This window comes from Rattus rattus, chromosome 3 (assembly GCF_011064425.1).
Source record: "Rattus rattus isolate New Zealand chromosome 3, Rrattus_CSIRO_v1, whole genome shotgun sequence".
In the NCBI taxonomy this organism is placed as follows: Eukaryota; Metazoa; Chordata; class Mammalia; order Rodentia; family Muridae; genus Rattus; species Rattus rattus.
The window spans coordinates 45,997,226-46,020,846 of NC_046156.1; the positions used below are offsets into that span (position 1 = coordinate 45,997,226).

The following is a 23,621-nucleotide window of genomic DNA, read 5'->3' on the forward strand; positions in this document are numbered from 1 at the left end:
TTCCTTGAACAATGTGTTGGAAAGATGCCTATGTTGGAATCAACTGACTTACTATATTATCATTTATAAATTTCATTTATTTTTATGCTCCTGTAAATTATGTTATTAATACTGTTAATGCTTTAATTACAATCATGAGCAAACTTACTTTTCTTTCCATTAACATCAACTTCAGCTTTGTTCATCATTGTATCCCAACAGTCAGTGCTTGGTAAACTTGGACACTAACTCATCACTTGCTGAACGGAAGGAAGATATTGCTTCTTGACCTAGAGTATAACTTTCTTTCATAGGATTTTACATACATTGTGAAAGGCAGTGACTCTATTTTTTATGAAGTATTATGTCTGGAAGAAAAGATGTGTGGCTAAGGAGAAAAATTAACACACTCACAATGAACTATACTGCTTTGAGCACTGAAGTTTCAGTCTATGGATTCATCAAAGAGAAATGCATACTTCACAATTCCAGAGGAATTTAAATTTAAAGTTATCCCCTGTATATAATTGTTTATCTATTTATCTATTTATTTATAGTACTTTCTATAAATTGCTGACTTACAAAATCACCTTTTAATTCTCTTTTTACTGAAATAGTAGTTCATAATACTTTTCAGCTTAATAAAATTCAATGAAAATATTGAAACAATAAAATTCTTAAGTGGGAGAAAAAGAAAATGAATTGATAATCCAATTTCTATCTGATATGGTACAGTACAAAGTTTTAGAAATGAAAAGTCTCAGATACGTTTTTTTATTTCAGTTTTAATTCTCATTGTACTTGATTGGTAGAGATCATAAACAAATACTATCTAATATCACTCAATTAATTATTGATATTTGAAAGAATTAAGTTTATTCTCCATGAGAGTTTCTCAAGAACCTTCAGCTGTGCACATCAATAGTGCTAATCTCTTTCAAATGAGAGATTGCACTTTAAATATTTACTCATGAACATTTACGTTGGGGAATGTACTTTTTGCAGAAATATAAATAGTTGCTAGAGAGAACACTGACAACTTCAAAGCAAAATGAAGTTCGTTCTGCTCCTTTCCCTCATTGGGTTCTGCTGGGCTCAATATGACCCACACACTACGGATGGGAGGACTGCTATCGTCCACCTGTTCGAGTGGCGCTGGGCTGATATTGCCAAGGAATGTGAGCGATACTTAGCACCTAAGGGATTTGGAGGGGTGCAGGTAAGATAACCTCACAAATTAAATGTAGAGCTTACTATGCTCATATAATTTTCTAATCAAGACTAGTGACATTAGAGCACAACTTCATCTCACACATAACTTTGCTGAGAAAGGAAAAAGTTTGGTAGTTCTGGAACCTTTAGACTTATTGTAGAATATCAGGAGGACCTCTGCAATGTCCATCCATAATTTCTGGTGATTGTTAATCAACAAACGTGAGTGCTTATAGGTTGAGAAGTAATGTCTGATTAATTACAGCTTTTCTACAAGATTTAGGTATGGCACATAAAGTCCAGCTAAATCTGGTACTAATTATAACTGCTTTATTTGTAGGTCTCTCCCACCCAATGAAAATTATAATTAATAACCCATCAAGGCCTTAATGGAAAGATATCAACCAATCAGCTACAAAATTTGCACAAGGTCTGGAAATGAAAATGATTTCAAAGACATGGTGACGAGGCAATAATGTTGGTGTAAGTGAAGACACATTTTCTTTAAAATGATTTCATGTAAATATTTCTATTTGTGTCTAGTTATTTTTTTTAATCAGGTTTTACATTTAAAATTTTTCTTTATATGTTTATGTGTTATTGAAATTCAGTTCTATCTTATTTGTCAGCTTTTGAAATCCTTGAATACATTTGATTTGAGGTTGAAATAATAGTTCTTATAAAAGTAAAACTTTGACTTTTTAAAAGCAAAGCTATTAGAAATGTCCTAAAGTCTTTCTATGGGCATTGATTCATCTGTGAGGATTAAGTAATTTTTATGTGATTTCTCTTTCTAGCCACAATTCTTAGGCTTTCTTCCTCCATCATTATTTTAGGTGGTAAATACTAGCTTTGTTCTATAATGAGGAGACATGTAACTTCCGTCTGGTTTTTTAGTGACGTAGTGTATAGATGAAGCTAAGTTCTTTCTCTTTGTAACCCTGTAAAATGTCAAACACAACAGCGTCTCAAATTTATAACATTTCCTATATCCTTAAAAATTGAACTTTTGTTTGTAGCTATGGTTGTTTCTGTTTCTTTCTCCTTAAGATCTCTATATTCTTTTTTACATAGTATGACTCTAGTTGGTTTTTATTTCAGAAGTTTTCAATTGACCACTATTCTAAAAGTGAATCACCACGCAGTAAAAAGTGTTTTAGAGCTTTTGCTGTGAAAACTATGAGACACTATAGAGTTTTGAGTCTAACTGAAGTATGCACTTTTCTTTGTTAGGTCCGGATTTATGTGGATGCTGTCATTAATCACATGTGTGGCTCGGGCAATAGTGCAGGAACACACAGTACCTGTGGAAGTTACTTCAATCCTAATAACAGGGAATTCTCAGCAGTTCCATACTCTGCTTGGGATTTTAATGATAATAAATGTAATGGAGAAATTAATAACTACAATGATGCCAATCAGGTAATAAGAGATACCGATGGAATTAAGAACTGTCTATGCTTCTACATATGCACAGAAATTTATAAAATGCCACTGCACATAGGAAAAAAAGAATATTACTAAGGCAGAATGATGAAACATAGAAAGAAAAAAGTCCTATTTTTACATTTTATGTAAGGATACACTAAAGTCAATGATAAAGGCAGGAGTGTTCTCTCAATTTTTTTCTGAAAAATTAAAAACTTGGTTTTATCAATTATATAAATATGATAAAATGGAAAACATAAGAAATACAAATTATATGTAGAAACATCCTTCAAACACTGAACAGTTTCAATTTTGTAGCAGTGTACTTAATATGAACAACTTCTTGGCTTTGATTTTTTTTTTGGCTATAAAATAAAAAAAAAAAGAGGGAAGAATAAAAGAAATGGAGAAGAAGATGTGGAGAGTAGGAGAGACAGAGTCAGAGAGGAATAAAAGGAGGATCAGGAACAAAGAATGAAACAACTAACATGCTCACTTATTTAAATCTCTGATGTTTTCTATAGTTACAAAAAATTTAGTCTGTGTCCACATTAGATCATCAACACATTTCATGTCCCAATCAAAACCCATATAAAATTTGCTATTGATAAATGTGTGAATGACTGAATGAAGAAATGCATTCTCAGACAGAAATGACTTTTTATAAATCAACCATGTTTTGCTCCAACAGGTCAGAAACTGTCGTCTGTCTGGCCTTCTGGATCTTGCACTCGATAAAGATTATGTTCGTACCAAGGTGGCTGATTACATGAACCATCTCATTGACATTGGTGTAGCGGGGTTCAGACTTGACGCTGCTAAACACATGTACTGGAGATAAAGGCAGTTTGGACAAACTACATAATCTAAATACAAAATGGTTCTCCTCAAGGAAGCAGGCCTTTCATTTTTTCAAGAGGTACAACAACATATAGGTTTTCTTTAAGTTTTGATATTATACTTTAATTACAATATTTCTTCCCTCCCTTTCCTACCTCTAAATACTTCCAAGTACATTTCCAGACTTTCCTCCAAGATCATGGTCTCTGTGTTTTTACTTACTCTTATTATATATGTATATGTTTACAAGTGTGTGTGTATGTATATATGTATGTATGAATATGAAAACACACTTTTATATATATATATACTCAAACACATAATACTGATATAGTTCATAGTGCTTCATAGGTAAGTAATTCAGCTCCAATATTCCTCCCCATATGTTCATTTTCAAGGTTGACATGTTGGTATTGCACAAACAATTGTGTTCTTTCCTCAGGAAGACTCCCTATACCCAGCTTTCCTTGGATTTCTATAGTTCTTTGCATAGGATTTAAAGTCCCATGGGATTTTCATAAATGTAATCATTTTATAAGCTACATAGCATATTTCTCTGTATTTATACTTAAAAATGTAGGTTAAGAACTCAGTCATGTTTTTTTAGTCTTATCATTTTGTCATTGTACCAAATGATTGTTAATCAGAAAAGAACATATTAATTCTTCATTTTAAATTTTATTTGTTACATTTCAAATGTTGCTTCTCCTTCTAACTCTTACCTCCACAAACCCCTCATCCTATCTTCTGTCCTCTTTGCTTCTAAGAGGGTGCTTCCCCTACCCCATCCTCTCAACGCTGCTCTAGCATCTCCATCTAGTACACTGGCACATGACCCACACAATCAAAGAACTTCCCTCCATTAAGTTTAGATAAATATAGGTCCTCTGCTACATATCAGGCTGGAGCCATGGTGTTCCATGTGTACTCTTTGTTGATGGTTTAGTCCCTGGGATCTCTGGGAGGGGGGAAGTATATTAAATGATTTATTTTTCCCCTATGGATTGCAATCCCCTTTAGCTCCTTAGTCCTTCCCTTAACTCTTCCTTTGGGATCCCTGGGCTCAGTGTGATGGTGGGCTGTGTTGCATCTGTCTTAGTCAGGGTGCTCTGCAAGAGCCCTCTCAGAGAGGACAGCTATGCTAGTTCCTGTCATCAAGCACTTGAATCAGTAATAGTATTTCAAGGCAGTGCTAACTTCATTAACCTATCTCTTATATTCAAAGATATCATTTAAAAGACATAGATTTCATAATGCTTTTTGTCTAAAGCAAATCTTTCTGATTTTGAATTTTGTCTCATGTTATCAGCATTGTAAGCGTTTAAGGCAAACAGATGTAGTCTTTTCTTTAGCAATAAAATCACTTGAAACATACTGAGGATGATGCCTTAGTATCTCTAATTTCCTAAGAAAAGATGATGAGTTTATAAAAAGCGCTTCTAATGTCGAAGACAGCAGATGTTACTAGTGAATTTTCCTTCTGGCAGTCATCCTGAAACATAAAAAATGTCCCTTTTGTAATATCGTTTGTAGTTTTGGTTTTTCCTTCAAAATTTGATGTGGTTTGATTAATAAAAATCAGAATGTAGGTATATCAAGCCATTAGTAACGTTCAAATAACAGAACTATTTTAAATAATTCTAAATGACATTATCTTTGAATAATATGACAAAAATATATTTAAAATGACACTTGCCCCAATTCTCTCATGGGTCATTGACCTTGGTGGTGAAGACAATTAAAGGTAGTGAGTACTTTGGAAATGGCAGCGTGACAAATTTCAAGTATATTTTAAAAAGAAAACTTGCGCACATTATTAGCAAATGGAATGGAGAAGATGTCTTACTTAAAGTAAATATATACCACTGAATCACCTGTTCTATCATATGCCTGTTGTCATTTGGCATCAATGGGGCATATCTTCAAAATATTCTAATTTAAGTTGTTGTTTTATTAATTTAGGCTTAGTGTTCATTAACTCAATGAATCCTTATTTTTCATTTGAGACATCATCACCTGGTAGCTGCAGAAATCCAAAGTATCACTTAGTTAGTTTTGTCTGGTTGTGATGGGTACATTAGCTTCTAAGAAAACCCTACTAAAGATAGATTCATATCCCAGAAATAGTTATACTCTGAAATGATCCCTATAATGTAGCCACAGTATGGAATATCATTTTGCTATCTTAAAGCACTGAAAATTTTGAAAGTTTGTAATTTAAATGCAAACTTTCATCCTATATTAAGTAACATGGATGTCTCAATTCTCAAGTGCATAAACTTACAATACAAGAAAATCTAAAGGATAAATTTAGAACAAAATGTTATGTACTAAGACCTAAAAGTGGGTAAAATCCCTGTGTATAATATCATAGAAAATTATTTGTACACATATTTATAGAAAAGACTTCTTATGAAATTATCATTTATTTGAATAGTTGTGGATGCCATGTTTAATGTTATCGTGAAAAACATAATGTGTTTTTTAAAATGCAGGAACTGGGGAGAAGGTTGGGGTTTTGTGCCTACTGACAGAGCCCTTGTGTTTGTGGACAACCATGACAATCAGCGAGGACATGGTGCTGGAGGAGCATCCATCCTGACTTTCTGGGATGCTAGGTAGGACTACGTTCATTGCTGCTGGGGGGGCTGCATTTAATTAGAGTAAAGTATTATATACTTAGGCTGTAATACTCTTTTTCAACTTTCAGAATGTATAAAATGGCAGTTGGATTTATGTTGGCTCATCCTTATGGATTCACGAGAGTAATGTCAAGTTACCGATGGGCAAGAAATTTCCAGAATGGAAAAGTAAGTCTTTATTATTCAAAGCATCTTCTAATCTAGAAGAGGAAGTGATTTTTTTAAATTTCATATGAAACTTCATATGAAAATTATTATTAAGTGTTTATTCACTAGAGCTTTCTGAAGGGAGGATGATGAGTACTAGTTAGTCAAAGGAAATTTTGACATACTAACATTTACAGAGTGAAAATAGTTACTCCCAATAAAGCCCTGACTCACAGATTTAACACAGAATTGTGACTGTTAACAACATCTAAAAATACTTTTATTTTTTCCTGTGGAATTAGAAATCATCTGATTTGAGGGTGATTAAGAAAATTATAATGGATAGGCACTTATGACAATCACAGAACAGTGATTTGATGAAGAATACCATGGATGCCTTGAATTATATCCAATATGTATTTGTTCATTAGTTGCATGCACTTAAACAATTTCAGAATTCAAGTAAGTAATGAGACTATCAGACATCTTTATAGGCTATGAAATATCATATCTAAGTGGAAATTATTAGCCTTATAGAGACACATCAAATGTATACAAAAAAATTTTACTTTGCATACATTTTCCAAATACTTTTTATTTTCTTTGAATGTAATCAACTTTTGTTGTGTAGTGAAATTTATTCTCTTTTTTGAAAGTGCTTTCATGAGTAGAATTGTCTTTCTCGAGTATATTCAAATACTTAGACATCATAAGAAGCTCACTTATACTTTGATTCACTTAATGAAGTTTATATTATATATTATATAAGGCAAATTTTATAAGCTATTAGTAAGAAATCAACAAACATTAACTTAAAAATTGTTATATTAAAAGCATTTTCATAGATGAGTTTAATTTTATAGTAGTAAAGAACTAAGTTTCTCTTTTATGCATACACTGGGGCAGATTTTTGTAACATATAGTGATTTAAATATTTCAGGAATAACTGAGTCTGTTCTAATATGCTTATAGAGAACCTCAATTTGCACAAAAGAACTCAGTGAAGATCTCCAAAACCATGAAATACTTAGATAATAATTACCCACTGCAGAGACAGAATTAGCATGGTGGGCTTGGTTTTGACTTTCTGTGGTGGCAAGAATCAGGGAGCTACAGGCATTCAAATGATGTTATGTTTTTAACAATTAAGGGATGTGAATGACTGGATTGGAATTCACCTAATAACAATGGAGTAACAAAAGAAGTGACCATTAATGCAGACACCACTTGTGGCAATGACTGGGTTTGTGAACATAGATGGCGCAAATCAGGTGGGATGTCCCTACTGATCTTGTCTAATAAAGAATTTGTTTAACCTTTCATTTTAAACTGTTGAATTAAACGGTACCAGCATTTCATGAGAAACTTTGTTTTAGGAACATGGTTGCCTTCAGAATGTAGTCAATGGTCAGCCTTTTTCAAACTGGTGGGATAATGGCAGCAACCAAGTGGCTTTTGGCAGAGGAAACAGAGGATTCATTGTCTTTAATAATGATGACTGGTAAGTGGATATTAATTTAAAAAGGATTGTATAATTTTTGCACTCCAGGATGCTTTTTTAAAATGATTTATATTTTTTTCATATGTGAAAAAATCTTTTAGATAAAGAATTTAAACCACAAATAAATGTTCAGTGTACATAAGAAAATGATATATGATTTCTTGTTTTTCCTCTGTGTTAATAAAATTTTTTTTGGGATCTTTAACTATAGCTTACAATGGCATAGCATACTTTCATATTTACAGGCTTGTTTGAAACATTTCACAAAGCATACCAAGAGTAAGCAACTTACATCTTAACATCATAAAACAATGTGCCATATTTGTATTGGAATACTTTCTCCAGTACCTTTGGTTATTACTTATATATTTATCCATTCTACAGAGTCTTCAATTCTTTGTGTTTTAATTTTTTTAAGGCATTGAGCACTTGCATGTGGTATATGAGTTTCTTCAAAAGGTTGCTTACTCTGCCTTTAAAACCTCAGTATTGTCTACTCCCCTGTAAAACTTCGGAGTCTTCTTTTATGACTTATTCATCTGTAGAACACTAGGTCAGATGCCAAGAGTGGTGCTCAGCCTTTCATCTGATATAGAAAAAGCAAAGTACCCATATTGCCATATTTGAGTCCACATTGATCTGCATAGTGAGTTTCAGTTTGGCCATTGCTATATATATAGAGGCCCTGTCTCACAAACAAAACAAAACAAAAAAAAAAAAAACAAAGAAACAAACAAAACAACGACAACAAAAAGAATTCTAGCTTTAGAGAATCTCTTTAAACCAGTGAACTGTCTCAATTTAAAATCGCCTTACTATCAGGTTGATAATACTTTTCCAAAAAGCACACTTTCGTTGACTACAAAAAAATAATTAAAGTATGTAAAACGTTTTTTTTCTGAAAGAGCACATGGTTGATTGTTTAGTAGGAGAACTTTGAATTCTGTCTCTGTGTAGATAATTTTCTACTACACACTTGTATGTATTCATAGAAATATTAGACTATGTTTAATTCTAGGAAAATTATTTGTGGCATCATGTAACAGAAGAAGTTTTGAAGAATTAATGCTATTAAAATTAAAAATGAATTGTCAGAGTTAAGTCCAGCAGAGGACAAATTGGAAATAGTGACGGGCCTCACAGGAAGGCTTTAGTGTTGAGTTTCACTGTGTTCTCTGTGTTTCTCTGCATGGTCACTACAGGACATGAAGCTACCATATATTTAAAATGATGCCTTTGGTGTAGAGAATTGACTTGTTCACACTAGCACATATTTTTATATTTGGATTCTCTAACTGAGCTCCGAGTCCTCCCTGTTCTATAGCACAAGATTGGGGCATTTATTATTTTGTGGATATATATATATATATATATATATATATAATCTCTCTGCTTGAATATAAATTAAATATTAATTTTTTCAGAGCTTTGTCAAGCACTCTATAGACTGGTCTTTCTTCCGGCACATATTGTGATGTCATTTCTGGAGACAAAGTCAATGGCAATTGCACTGGACTTAAAGTAAATGTTGGCAGTGATGGCAAAGCTCACTTTTCTATTAGTAACTCTGCCGAAGACCCATTCATTGTAATCCATGCTGACTCAAAGTTGTGAGAGTCAAATTAAAGAGATTTAGATTGAGCATAAATTGCGTGCATTTCTTTTTTTCATACTCTCACTATATTTTTAATTTCTATTTTATTGCTTTATTATCATGTGTGCATGTGTGCTGTGTTCTGAGCACTGGAATGTATGTGGATGTTTGAACAACCCCTGTGCCATGGCATAACCTCTCTGCCTTTTCCCATGAGCTGTACTGATCAAATTGAATTCATCAGGTTTCCTGGAAGGCCTGTTTAATCTGCTGTCCCATGTTGCTATCTCACATGTCCCTTAATTCTTGGAGTTTATTTCCTTGTAGTAATAATCATAAATAATAAACTTGTATAGGCATAAATCTTAATAGAACACACATGGTATGCACACACTGATAAGTGGATATTAGCCCAAAAGTTTGAATTACCCAAGATGCAATCCACAGACCACAGGAAGCTCAAGAAGAAGGATGACCAAAATGCAGATGCTTCCACTCCTTCTTAAAAGGGGAACAAAAATATCCATAGGCGGGGCTATGGAGGCAAAGTTTAGAGAAGAGACTGAAGGAACGGCCACCAGAGCCTCCCCCACATGTGGCCCAAATATACAGCCATCAAAACTAGGTAAGATGATGAAGCTAAGAAGTGCACGCTGAAAGGGACCAGATATGATCTCTCCCAAGAGACATAACCAGAGCATGTCAAATACAGAGGCGAATGCTAGCAGCAAACCACTGAACTGAGAATGGGACCCCTTTGGGGGGAATTAGAGGAAGATTTGAATGTGCTGAAGGGGCTTGGCAGAACAACAATGCTAACCAAACAGAGCTTCCAGGGACTAAGCCTCTACCGAAGATGAGCTGACCCTGGGCTCCAACTGCATAGACTGCAGTGAGTAGCCTTGTTGGGGTACCAGAGGAAGGGTAAGCCCTTGGTCCTGCCAAGGTTGGACAGCCAGTGCAGGGGAATGTTGGGGTAGTGGTAAGGGTGGGTGGAGGGGGGGATATCCTTATGAGGGATGGCAAGGGGATAGGGGGCTTATGGACAAGAAACCGGGAAAGGGAATAATATTTGAAGTATAAATAAAGAAGTATATACAATAAAAAAATCACATAGATTCATCAAATAACAACATTCTAGATATCCTAAGCATTAGCAGAAAGTCTAAATACTTTTCCTAATAAATTCTCAGACCTCTTAATCACCACTGACAAATATTTTACTTTATTATGAGTATACATTCTTTCATGTATTCTTTTTCAAGTATGAATAATTATTTTTAATGCATTTATTTGACAATCTAATTTATTCATTAAACATGCCTTTGGCTACTTGTATATCCATCATTGTTCAATTTCATCCCATGACTCTTTTTTTTTAATTTATTTCACCAATTAATTATCCCAGAAAAAATTTCCCCATTCCACAATACTCACCTATGCTTCTTTTGTTGGTCTGCTGGAGTGGCCAGTGGCTCTTGTGACCTGGGAGTCCTCTTGTTCAGTAGGGTGCCTCTGCTGGGAATTTGGCAGTTTGCATGACCTCTGATGTTTAGGACACTGGTTTTGCCTTTGGGATACTGGGGTTTTAGGAACTGGCATGGCCTCTGGGATTCTGGGTAACTCATGATCTCTGGTAGAGCAAGGATTTTCTTCCAGAGTTGTGGTATGGGACATGGAGATGAGTGAAGGGGGTACTGTTGGGTGTTGAAGGGACTCTGAGGAAATTTGTGGTCTGCCCTAGGACCTGCCCGGTGGTTCTGGATACCAGCATGTCCACTGGTAGAGTAGGGCGATTCTACTGGAGTATGGATCAGGATGTGAAGAACTGGAACGCACTTACTTGTACTGTGCTGTTACTGGATGTACTATGTTGCTGGCTCATATATAACTTATTTTTTATAGTTTATTTTTCTTTTACTAATAGTCTTAAATAATGAACTTGAATAGGTTGAAATAATAAAATGCACATGTAATCACATACATAAATCCAAAATTTACTATGCATTAGCAGAAATCAAATTTTTTCCAAGGAAATACTCAAATTTTGGATGGCATCCTAGGAAATATTGTTTTTTTAATTAATATGTTTTCCTTCATGTTCTCCCACATATTGTAGGATAAAATATTTTCGATAAAAATTCACTCCGTTATTAATCATGCTTTTGTTACTTTTAAAATTGTCATTGTTCAATTTCATCTAGTGGCCATTTTCTTTTTTTTTTAAAAATTATTTATTTCCTCTTTTTTTTTAAATTTATCTATTTATTATATTTATATTACACTGTAGCTGTTTAGACACACCAGAAGAGGGGCATCTGATCCCATTACAGATGGAATAAGCCACCATGTGTTGCTGGGATTTGAACTCAGGACCTTTAGAAGAGTATTCAGTACTCTTAACCGCTGAGGCATCTCTCAGGCTCCTCTCCTCTCTCTCTCTCTCTCTCTCTCTTCTCTCTCTCTCTCTCTCTCTCTCTCTCTCTCTCTCTTTTGACACTCCAGATTTTATTCTCCTCCTGGTCCATTCTCTGACTGTTCCACATCCCACACCTTCTCCCCCCACCCCTGCTTTCCTGCCTGTCTCCATAAGGATGTCCCCACCCCACCTACCTTACCATGCTTCTAAACTCCCTGGGCCCTCCAGTCTCTTATGGGTTAGGTGTATCTTCTCTGACTGAACACAGCGTCAGCATCCTCTGTTGTATTTGTGTTGGGCTCCTCATCTCAGCTGGTGTATGCTGCCTGGGTGGAAATCTACAGTCTGAGATATCCTGGGGGTCCAGGTTAATTGAGATTTCTGGTCCTCCTACAGGATTGTCCTCCTCTTCAGCTTCCTCCAGCTTTTTTCTAATTCAACCAGAGGGGTCAGCAGCTTCCTTTCATTGGTTGGGTGCACATATCTGCTTCTGACTTTCACATGCTTGTAGGGTCTTTTGGAGGACAGTCTTGATGGGTCCCTTTTTGTGAATACACCATGGCCTGTAATGGTGTCAGGTCTCGGGGCCTCCTCTTCAGCTGGATCCTGCTTTTGGGCTTGTTGCTGGATCTTCTTTTCCCAGGCTTTTTCTAGATTTCCTCCTGCAGCTCTTTTCAGACAGGAACAATAACGTCAGAGTTTTGACTGTGGGATGGCAACCCCATTCCTTACTTGATGCCCTGTCTTTCTGCTCGCGGTGGGTTATGCAAGTTCTCTCTCATCACTGCAGTGCACTTCATCCAGGGTCCTTTGAGACCTGAGAGTCTCTCACCTCCCAGGACTTTGGTATATTCTGGTATATTCCTAAACTCCTACCTCCCTTGGTTGCCCATTTCTATTCTTTCCGTTTGCCCTCAGGGCTTCAGTCTTTTTACCTCACCCATTATCTGATTTTCTTACAATTTGTCTTATAAAGAGTTATTTCAAGAAAAAATACCTTTTTATTCCACAATATTAACAATACTAAAATATATTATATTTTGTAACCTATCTCATTACTCGCTTCTTGGCATTTTTCATTGGTATATAGAAGCATTTTAGTGTCATGAATTCCTGTTCTTACTGTATGAGCAATTGCGACCACATTCAGAACACCTTCCTTTTGTAAATAAGTTTAAGCATGTGTCCTGTCTATATGCTGACACATTACTTGCCTGACTTGCGCCTTGATGTCTTTTAGATTATCACTTAATAATTGCAATGTTTTATAGGCAGAGTATCTTATCTGTATACCCTCCTGTGCATTCTTTCTGTTCCCCAGCCTAAAATGCTGCCTCTGTTCCTTGCATCTCTTGATCACATTACAGTCAATACTCATACTGTATGCCACTTTCAGGATAATTTTTTCCCTTATTTTGAGCTAGTTTAATACTCTTCACCTCTGATTCAAAAATTTGTTTTCTACAATCTCACAGAGTACTACTGGTGGCTGATTTTAGTGTATAGTTTTTGTATTCACCAGGTTTGATTTCCTAAATGTGTGTTTTTTGGAGGATCTAGAGCAGCAACCCCAGAACAGTAATAGATGCCTTTTTGGTGTTTTCCTTTTTATTGAAATATATTTTGTTTATAAAATATATTTTGTCACTATTTGTCCTCCTTGCCCAGATCATTCTCATCACTACACACCCAGCTTTCTGTTTCTCCGTTGTGAGAAACAAATAATAATAATAATAATAATAATAATGATGATGATGATGATGATGATGATGATGATGATGATAATAATAGTAGTAGTAAGGCAAACAGAAAGGGAGAAAGGGGACCAAACAACCAAAAAATATAGGCAGTAAAAATAAGATAAAAACACCAGCACAGGAAAGACATAGTGAAATAGAACATATACATTTATACACAAACAAGACCTATAATAGCAAAATTGGAAACATATATCTATATCTATATCTATATCTATATCTATCTATCTATCTATCTATCTATCTATCTATCTATATATCTATCTATCTATCTATATATATATATATATATCTTTAAAGTAACAAAAGAAGCTTAAATAACCAGACAAGGCAGAACTAGACAAGGCAGAACTAGACAAAAAGATCTCCAGAAGTGTTCTCCTTCTAGTGCTCTTATGCATCCATTATCTTTTTAAACATATTGGTAGAGTATTCTTCTAGTTTATCAGTTTCTTTTCAAAGTGTATTTTTTTTACTAGTTCTTGTAATTACAAATTAGTAATTATAGTAATATCAAAATAGCCTAGAATTATTTTTTGAAGTATTTACTGCTAAAGTTTGGTCCTTTGCTGTGTATTGTAATGACAAATACAGACCCCAAGGTCTGAGACAGGAGAATCTACACAAAAAACACATGATGGTCTTGCTTTTTTTTTTTTTTTCGTCCATCTTTATTAACTTGGATATTTTTTATATACATTTCTCTTTTTTCTTTACTTACTGTTTTTCTTTTCTAAGAAGTTGAAATTAAGAAAGAGGAAACCAAAGACTTATAAGTATAAGGATAAAATGCATTGAGAGGATAAATATACTCTTTATTTTTCTTTTTTTTTAATCTTTATTAACTTGAGTATTTCTTATTTACATTTCGATTGTTATTTCCAGGCCAACATCTCCCTAACCTGTCCCCCTCGCTTCTATATGGGTGTTCCCCTCCCCTTCCTCCCCCTCTTACCGCCCTCCCGTCAACAATCACGTTCACTGGGGGTTCAGTCTTGGCAGGACCAAGGGCTTCCCCTTCCACTGGTGCTCTTACTAGGCTATTCATTGCTACCTATGAGGTTGGAGCCCAGGGTCAGTCCATGTATAGTCTTTGGGTAGTGGCTTAGTCACTGGAAGCTCTGGTTGGTTGGCATTGTTGTTCATATGGGGTCTCGAGCCCCTTCAAGCTCTTTCAGTCCTTTCTCTGATTTCTTCAACGGGGGTCCCGTTCTTAGTTCAGTGGTTTGCTGCTGGCATTCGCCAATGTATTTGCCATATACTGGCTGTGATTTTCAGGAGAGATCTACATCCAGTTCCTGTCAGCCTGCACTTCTTTGCTTCAACCATCTTATCTAGTTTGGTGGCTGTATATGTATAGGCCACATGTGGGGCAGGCTCTGAATGGGTGTTCCTTCTGCCTCTGTTCTAAATGTTGCCTCCCTATTCCCTCCCAAGGGTATTCTAGTTCCCCTTTGAAAGAAGTAGTGAAGCATTCACGTTTTGATCATCCTTCTAGAGTTTCATGTGTTCTGTGCATCTAGGATAATTCAAGCATTTGGGCTAATATCCACTTATTAATGAGTGCATACCATGTGTGTTTTTCTGTGATTGGGTTACCTCACTTAGGATGATATTTTCCAGTTCCATCCATTTGATATGAATTTCATAAAGTCATTGTTTTTGATAGCTGTGTAGTGTTCCATTGTGTAGATGTACCACATTTTCTGTATCCTTGTATCCTTTCCTCTGCTGAAGGGCATCTGGGTTCATTCCAGCTTCTGGTTATTATAAATAAGGCTGCTATGATCATAGTCAAGCATGTGTTTTTGTTATATGTTGGAGCATCTTTGGGTATATACCCAAGAGAGGTAAAGCTGGGTCCTGAGGTAGTTCAATGTCCGATATTCTGAGGAACCTCCAGACTGATTTCCAGAATGGTTTTACCAATCTGCAATCCCAGCATCAGTGGAGGAGTGTTCCTCTTTCTCCACATCCTCTCCAGCATCTGCTGTCACCTGTGTTTTTGATCTTAGCCATTCTGACTGGTGTTGAGCTGGAATCTCAGGGTTGTTTTGATTTGCATTTTCTTATGACTAAAGATGTTGAACATTTTTCTTTAGGTGTTTCTCAGCCATTCGGCATTCCTCAGCTGTGAATTCTTTGTTTAGCTCTGAACCCATTTTTTACAGAAGCTTTGCAGTTTTATGAGGTCCCATTTGTCGATTCTTGATCTTAGAGGATAAGCCATCGGTGTTTTGCTCAGGAAATTTTCTCCAGTGCCCATGTGTTTGAGACTCTTCCCCACTTTTTCTTCTATCAGTTTGAGTGTATCTGGTTTGATGTGAACCTTGGACTTAAGCTTTGTACAGGGCGATAAGATTGGATCAATCTGCATTCTTCTACATGCTTACCTCCAGTTGAACCAGCACCATTTGCTGAAAATGCTATCTTTTTTCCATTGGATGGTTTTGACTCCTTTGTCAAAAATCAAGTGACAATAGATGTGAGGTTTCATTTCTGGGTCTTCAATTCTATTCCACTAGTCTATTCGCCTGTTCCTGTACCAATACCATGCAGTTTTTATCACTATTGCTCTGTAATACTGCTTGAGTCAGGGATAGTGATTCCTCCAGAAGTCCTTTTATTGTTGAGGATAGGTTTAGCTATCCTGTTTTTTTTTTTTTTTAATTCCAGATGAATTTGCAAAATGTTCTGTCTAACTCTCTGAAGAATTGGATTGGTATTTTCATGGGGATTGCATTGAATCCGTAGATCGCTTTTGGTAAAATGGCCATTTTTAATACATTAATCCTGCCAATCCATGAGCATGGGAGATCTTTCCATCTTCTGAGGTCTTCTTCAATTTCTTTCTTCATAGGCTTGAAGTTCTTATCATATAGATCTTTCAGTTGCTTTGTTAAAGTCACACCAATGTATTTTATATTATTTGGTACCATTATGAATGGTGTCGTTTCCCTAATTTCTTCTTGGTTCGTTTCTCTTTTGTGTAGAGGAAGGCTACTGATTTATTTGAGTTAATTTTATACCCAGCCACTTTGCTGAAGTTGTTTATCATCTTTAGTAGTTCTCTCGTGGAACTTTTGGGATCATTTATGTATACAATCATATTGTCTGCCAATAGTGATATTTTGACTTCTTCCTTTCCAGTTTTTATCCCTTTGATCTCCTTTTGTTGTCTGATTGCTCTGGCTAGGACTTCGAGGACTATATTGCATACGTAGGGAGAGAGTGCGCAGCCTTGTCTAGTCCCTGATTTTAGTGGGATTGCTTCAAGTTTCTCTCCATTTAGTTTAATATTAGCTACTGGTTGTCTGTATATGGCTTTTACTATGTTTATGTATGGGCCTTGAATTCCTGTTCTTTCCAGGACTTTTATCGTGAAAGGGTGTTGAATTTTGTCAAATGCTTTCTCAGCATCTAATGAAATGATCATGTGCTTTTGTTCTTTCAGTTTGTTAATATAGTGGATTACGTTGATGGTTTTCCGTATATTAAACCATCCCTTCATCCCTGGAATGAAGCCTACTTGATCATGATTTATGATTGTTTTGATGAGCTCTTGGTTTTTGTTTGCAAGAATTTTATTGAATATCTTTGCATCGATATTCATAAGGGAAATTGCTTCTTAATTTAAACATATTGGTTGAATATAGATGCGGACAAACTTTATCTGAGTGGAAGGGAGGTAGGTGAGGTTTTGGTTCCCAGTCTTGAGGTCTGAGTCAGGACCATGAGATGGAAGGACAGGGAGGGAGGGCTGATAGAGAAGACACATGGAATATGGGTTAGGTTAATATGAAAACATGGCCATGAGGGATGGCCAATTAGAGTTAAGAACAGACCAAACAGAACACCGAAAGTTATAAGTGGAGATCTTCGATAGGAAATACACATTAATAGCTTAGAAGGCAGAGATCTACCCAGCTCTAGTGGTGATTAAAGGGTTACTATACATGTAAAGGTTATGTGTTTTATATCTGGGAACTGAATAATCAAAGGGAAGGTAAAAACCCCTGATTGAGGTTAAATATTTGCTACAGCAATTTACTTTATAAAACCAGTGCTAAATTTAAAATTTGCTGTTTAAGCATATACCACTTGTGTATTTTTTCATCTTAAATTCCACAGAAGTTAAATAGAATAAACATGACTTTAAGTAGCTAAAAAATAATACTTAAAAAAGACCCAATGTATTAATGATAGTTTTATTAATGTAGAATACATTTTGAGGGAAGGTAAAAAATATTTACTCAAAGAGAAGCATGTCAACTGGACGTTCAATACCATAGTTAGCTCTGAAAACATACACAGAATTAACACTTTGTAGACCCTGTGTGTGTGTGTGTGTGTGTGTGTGTGTGTGTATGTGCGTGTGTGTGTGTGTGTGTGTGTGTGTGTGTGCGTGTGTGACAGTGCTGACAATTCCATTTCTCACTGAGCTGTATCCCCAAGTCTTCATATCTACTTTAAATATTTTTTAAATTTTCATTTAAGTTTAATTTGATACTTCGAACTCAGGACAGCCCATAAAAGTTTGCTTTTCCTTACCCAGCACTCTTCTATAAGGACTAGACATGATAAGAGACATCCCACTTACCAAATCCTTAAGTCACAGAGCGTTCTTTATTTTTTCTAAAACTGTTCCCTTGAATTTTACCTAACTCTCTATTCTGTAGGCAGTCTCCACTAAGTCTTTAACACTTTTCCTCTCCTCTGCATTCCTCTCTCCTCTTTCTTCCTTTTCTCTTCCCTTATTTTCCATCTTTTTCCCACCCCTCCCTTCTCCCTTTCTTTTTTATTTCCCACTCCTTTTATTTTGGTCAGGGTTCTCTACAGGAATGAAATTAATAGTAGATACTAAAAGAGTTATTAGATTACCTTATCTGGTGCAGCTTTGATAGTGGACCAGTGCCTGTCTTTACCCTGGAAAACCTGGGATATCTTAGCTGCTCTGTTCAGTCTTCTATTACTTTCAAATTGGCAATCAGTGTATTGAAGGAGTTTGAAAGGGCATTGGTCTTTATATCTTGTTGGAAGGCTCAGAAATCTAGGTTTGTTTGTTTGGGACACTGTCTCACTATGTAACCCTAGACATACTTGAACACAAAGATATATGTCTGCCTCTGGATCCCAATTGCTTGGATTAAATGTGTGATCATATATGAGAATTTAGGTTTGATATCAGCACTAAATAGGTTTAACAGCTAAAGCTGCACTGGCATTTAAACAAACTCAAAACAAAAAGAAGAAGAAGAAGAAGAAGAAGAAGAAGAAGAAGAAGAAGAAGAAGAAGAAGAGGAGGAGGAGGAGGAGGAGGAGGAGGAGGAGGAGGAGGAGGAGGACAAAAAGAAAACAAAACAAAAACAGTCAAAATCAAAACTCTTGGACTTCCCTTGTATTTGGGCTAGTGTCAATGAAATATGCTCCATATTTAAGGTGGATTTTCCTATTTTAATTATTCTAATTAAGAAAATCCATCACAGTTATGCCCACAATCCTTCACTGCTGAATTTCTTGTTGACATGAACATTAAGTAGACTTTTCCCTCCTCTATTTACTCCCCTCCCCTTCCCACTTAATCTCCTCCCATGAGCTTATGTATTAGCCATATTTTTAAGTGTAAGGAGGGAAGAAGCTTGGCCTTGTAGAGTCTTGTTGCCTCAGTGAAGGGAGATGTTAGAGAGATGAGGTGAGGCAGGTGGTTGGGTAGGGGAGCATCATCTTAGAGTCAAGGGAAGATGAATGGGATGTCTGCGGTTTCAAAGGGAAACTGGGAAGGGCACAAATTTGAAATGTAAATAAAAACCTTGGTCAGTAACATTGTAAGGAAATAAAGATCTACTTTTCTTCCAGCATAAGAACATAGAATCTATTTTATTTGTTTCAGACACTCTTCCTTCCTCCTTTTTGAACTGAGATAAATTAGCTTCTGTCCACCAATATGTTATCATATAGTCATTAAGGGTTTCATTCATGATATTTTTCCCCTTTTGGGGGGGGTTTGTTGACAGATTATGTTAGCATGTCCAGGAGCACAGAATGTTCTATTTACATTGGAACAACTACTGACTTTTGGCTCAAAATGTGTCAATATTGTCAGAGATCTTGTTGGCAGACTTGAAAAACTTTATCTTTGTTATTTTTCTCTAACCTTCAAATGACACTATGCAAAGCTTAAGTCCATATCATTTTTGGGGGACGGTGGCGTGACACACTGGCATGTGAGCATTTATTGATTTGAGGCAATTGTGCAGAATTCAATGTTAATTTGGAGAAACCATGTGTTATAAGAATTGCAGCCATTAACACGGCTACCTTCTACATAGTATTTCTTTCTAAAGCTTTAAAATATTGAAAAGTAAAGATGTTGAGAAAATGAAAGGACTCAACATTTAATGATGAATGCAAAAATATGTATCCATCTGTGGCCAGAGCTGGGTCTGTCCCATGGCTATCTGTGACCAGATGCTGCCCAGAGAGAGCTGGTCTCCCAGGAGTGCTCTCATTTTTAAGATCACAGGCTCCAGGACCACAGGAGGGACAAGCTCCAGTCAGAGATAGCAAGACCAACTAACACAAGAGATATCCAGATGGTGAGAGGCAAGCATAACAACAAAAGCAACAGAAATAAATTTGATTTGGCAACATTAAGAACCCAATTTTCCTACCAAAGCAAGTTCTGGATACCCCAACACACTGGACAATCAAGGTTTGGATTTAAAATCACATCTCATGATGATGATACAGGAATTTAAGAAGGACATAAACAACTCCCTTAAAGAAATACAGGAGAACAGAGTAGAGAAAAAGTAGAAACCCTTAAGAAGAAACATGAAAATCCCTTAAAGAATTATAGAAAAGCACAACCAAATAGGTGAAGGAATTGAACAAAGCTATCCAGGATCTACAAGTGGAAATAGAAACAATAGCAGAATGACAAAGAGAACAACCCTGGATGAAAACCTAGGAAAGAGATCAGGAGTCATAGACACAAGCATCACCAACAGAATATAAGAGATAGAAAAGAGAATCTCAGGGACAGAAGATATAGAAAACATGGGCATAACCATCGAAGATAATGTGAAATGAAAAAAATCTCCTAACTCAAAACATCCAGGAAATCCAGGACACAAGGAGAAGATCAAACCAAAGGAAAATAGGTACAGAAGAGAGTCAAGATTCCCAACTTTAAGGGCCAGTAATTTCTTGAATAAAATTATAGAAGAAAACTTCACTAACATAAAGAAAGAAATGCCTGTGAACATACAAGCCTACAGAACTCCAAATAGATTGGGCCAGAAAAGAAATTTCTCCAGTTACATAATAGTCAAAACACTAAATAAAGAAAACAAAGAGAAATATTAAAAGCAGTAAGGGAAAAAGGTCAATTAACATATAAAGGCAGACCTATCAGAATTATTCCAGATTTCTCAACAGAGACTATGAAAGCTAGAAGATCCTGGACAGATGACATACAGACCCTAAGAGAACACAAATGCCAGCAAAACTCTCAGTTACCATAGATGGAGAAACCAAGGTGATCCATGACAAAAACAAATTTACACAATATCTTTACACAAATCCAACCCTACAAAGGATAATAGATGGAAAACTCCAAGACAAAGAGGGAAACTACAGTCTAGAAGGCAAGAAAGTAATCTTTTTCTCAACAAACCCTAAAAGAAGATAGCTACATAAACATAATTCCACCTCTAACAAAATAACAGGAACTCAACATCAATGAATTCAGTTCCCCAATAAAAAGACCTAGACTACCAATCATACATCTGATGGAAGGCTAATATGTAATATATACAGAAAACTCAAGAAGTTAGACTCCAGAGAACCAAATAATCCTATTAAAATTGTACAGAGCTAAACAAAGAATTCTAAATGGAGGAATATCGAATGGCCAAGAAGTGTCTAAGCAAATGTTCACCATCCTTAGTCATCAGCGAAATGCAAATCAAAACAACCCTGATATTCCACCTCACAACAATCAGAATGGCTAAGGTGATATCAGATGCTGTTGAGGATGTGGAGAAAAAGAAATACTCCTCCACTGTTGGTGAGATCGCAACCTGGTACAGCCATTCTGAAAAAAAAAAATTGGTGGTTTCTCAGAAAATTGGACATAGTGCTACCTGAGGACCCAGTTATACTACTCCTGGGCATATACCCAAAAGATGTTCTAACATATAAAAGGAACATACTCCACTGTTCATAGCAGCTTTATTTATAATAGCCAGAAGTTGTAAAGAATCCAGATGTCCCTCAACAGAGGAATGGATACAGAAATTGTGGTACATTTACTCAATGGAGTACTACTCAGCTACTTAAAAAAAAATGACTTCAGGAAATTTTGAGGCAAATGGATGGGACTAGAAAATATCATCCTGAGTGAGGTCACCCAATCATAAAAGAACACACATGGTATGCTCTCACTGATAAGTGAATATTAGCCCAAAATCTTACTTACAATACCCAAGAAACAATTCACAGATCATATGAAGCTCAAGAAGAAAGACCAAAATTTGGACACATAAGTTCTTCTTAGAAGAGAGAACAAAGTATGCACTGGAGGAAATACAGGGACAAAGAATGAAGTAGAGACTGAAGCAAAGGTCATCCAGACTGCCCCACCTGGGGACCCATCTCATATGCAGCCACCAAACCCAGTCACTATTGCTTATGCCAAGAAGTGCTTGCTGACAGCCTGATATGGATGTCCCTGAGAGGCTCTGCTAGAGCCTTACTGATGCCTCCAGCTAACCATCAGACTAAGTATTGGCAGCCCTTTGTAGGTGTAGAAGAAAGGAATGAAGTAGTAGATGGGGCTTGGAACATCACAGGAAAAACAATAATATCAACCAGACTCCCTAGAGCTCCCAGGGACTAAACCACCAAACAAAGAGTACACATGGAGGGACCCATGGCTCTAACCACGTATGTAGCAGAGGATGGCATTGTCTAGCATTAACCGAGGAAAAGGCCCTTGGTCCTGTGAAGACTTGATTTACCATTGTAGGTGAACGCCATGGTGTTGAGGTGGGAGTTGTTGGGTGGGAGTGGGAACATCCTCATAGAAGCAGGGGAGGGAGAACGGGAGTGGGGAATCGGGAAATGGGATATCATTTGAAATGTAAACACACGAACTATCCAAAAAAAAACTATCCAAAAAATATTATCAGACTGTAAAAACTAAAAGTAATCACAAATGAATAAAATACCTTAAAAATAAATAGGAAAAATGTAACATGTTAACACATATGAGGGCAATTAATAAAATCATTCTGCCAATGGTCTTTTTACAGCCTAGAATCCTTGCCTTCCTTTTTACCTAAGGTATGGCCTATTATAGTGATTGATTTAAAAGATTGCCCTTTCAAATTCTATCCAGAGACAAGCCCAACCTGGGTTCCATCACATAAGCAGGCACCAAACCCTGACACTATTACTGATGCCATGTTTTGCTTGCTGACAGGAGCCTAGCATGGCTGTCCTCTGAGAGACTCTACTAGCAGCTGACAGAGACAGATGAACATACTGACAGTCAACTTTTGGGATGTGCTCAGGGACCTCTATGGAAAATTAGGGGACAGTCTGAAGGAGCTAAAAGGGATTCCAATCCTATTGGAATAACTACAGAATCAATCAACTCAGACCTCTCAATTAACCCAGAGCCCTCAGAGCTCTCAGAATTTAAGCCACCAACCAAAGAACATACATGGGCTGGTCCATGGTCCCTGCTACAGAGGTAGCAGAGGACTGCCTTGTCTGGCGCCAGTGGGAAAGGATGTACCTAGTCCTGTAGAAACTTGATGCCCCAGGGAAGGGGAATGCTAGTGGGGTGAGGTGGAAATTGGTGGGTGACTTAGGAGGCAGAAACAAAGGGGAGGGTGTATGAGGTGAAGAACTGATGGAGGGGGGACCAGGAGTGGAGGCAACATTTAGAATGTAATTAAATAAAATAATAATGAAAATTGTATGCAAAAATGTAACAATAAATATTTTCATAATGTTTTAGTAAGACATATATCTTATAAAGATAATTAACTATGAGTCTTCTCGGGCAATAAATGCAATGGGAAGAGCAGTG

At 36.3% G+C, this 23,621-nt stretch overlaps 1 pseudogene; it reads left to right on the forward strand.

Moving 5' to 3' along the window:
- The first annotated feature begins 1,030 nt into the window (after positions 1–1,030).
- On the forward strand, positions 1,031–9,363 carry LOC116895345 (annotated as a pseudogene).
- Positions 9,364–23,621: the final 14,258 nt, after the last annotated feature.